Genomic DNA, 1,375 nt, shown 5'->3' with positions numbered 1-1,375 from the left:
AAGCCTTCAAACATAATGCTAACTTTATTTATCTTACATATCCTTGTCAACTCATCTTTCTTGTCACTCTGTGTTTCAGAATTAATTAATACCGATAGAAACTATTCAAGAATGAAATTCAATGAGTTTAACAAAGGTGGAAAATGTTTCTGTGATGAAAGCATGAAATAATTCATTTTGAAGAGGAACCTTATGAATATAATAAAAATGGGAACGGCTTCTGGCTGACTGAAGACCTCGTTTGGCATCAGAAAATTAAAAATTGGGAGCAACCTTTTGAATATAATAAATATGGGAAAGCTTTCCCTAAGAATTCACTCTTCCTTGTACATAAGAGAGCTTACACAGGACAGAAAGCCTGCAAATATACGGAACATGGGAAAACCTGTGATATGTCATTTTTCATTAGTCATCAGCAAACACATCCAAGAGAGAACCACTATGAATGCAAAAAATGTGGAGAAAGTATCTTTGAGGAATCAATTCTCCTTGAACATCAGAGTGTTTACCCATTCAGCCAGAGGTTAAATCCCACTCCAATCCAGAGAACCCACTCAATTAACAATATTATTAAATATAATGAATGTGGAACCTTTTCAGTGAAAAATTAGTCCTTAATTTACAACATAGAACACATACAGGAGAAAAGCCTTATGAATGTCATGAATGTGGAAAAACCTTCACCCTGAAGTCAGCCCACACGAGACATCAGAGAACACACACGGAGAAAACCTTATGAATGTCATGAATGTGGGAAGACCTTCTGTAATAATTCAGACCTCATTAAACATCAAAGAACTCACACAGGGGAGAGATCTTACAGATGTGAAGAATGTGAGAAATCCTTCAGTGAAAAGTCAACCCTTACGCAACATCAGAGAACACACACAGAGGAGAAACCATATGAATGTCATGAATGTGGGAAAGCCTTCACATTTAAGTAAGTCCTTACTGTGCATCAGAAAACACAGGGGAGAAGCCCTATGAATGCTATGCATGTGGGAATGCCTTTCTCGGAAAATCAGACCTCATTGAACATCAAAGAATTCACACAGGAGAAAAACCTTATGAATGTAATGAATATGGGAAGTCATTCTCTGAGAAGTCAACCCTTACTAAACATCTAAGAACTCACACAGGTGAGAAACCTTATGAATGTATTCAGTGTGGAGAATTTTTCTGCTACTACTCAAGTTTCACAGAACATCTGAGAAGACATACAGGGGAGAAACCTTTCAGATGTAATGAATGTGGGAAAACCTTCTATCAGAAGTCGGCCCTAATTGTTCCCCCAGAGAACTCATAATAAGACAGAAACCCTACGAATGTAATGAATGTGGAAAATCAGTCTGTGTGAAGCCAAACTCATAATAAG

At 37.2% G+C, this 1,375-nt stretch overlaps 1 pseudogene; it reads left to right on the top strand.

Annotated features, from left to right (window-relative positions):
- The first annotated feature begins 15 nt into the window (after nucleotides 1–15).
- On the top strand, nucleotides 16–1,371 carry LOC108530579 (zinc finger protein 37A pseudogene; annotated as a pseudogene).
- Nucleotides 1,372–1,375: the final 4 nt, after the last annotated feature.

The sequence above is a fragment of the Rhinopithecus bieti genome, unplaced genomic scaffold, assembly GCF_001698545.2.
Source record: "Rhinopithecus bieti isolate Rb0 unplaced genomic scaffold, ASM169854v2 scaffold_8517, whole genome shotgun sequence".
NCBI classification, from domain to species: domain Eukaryota; kingdom Metazoa; phylum Chordata; class Mammalia; order Primates; family Cercopithecidae; genus Rhinopithecus; species Rhinopithecus bieti.
Note: the sequence above shows the minus strand (reverse complement) of the source record. Positions and strands in the feature narration are given on the sequence as shown.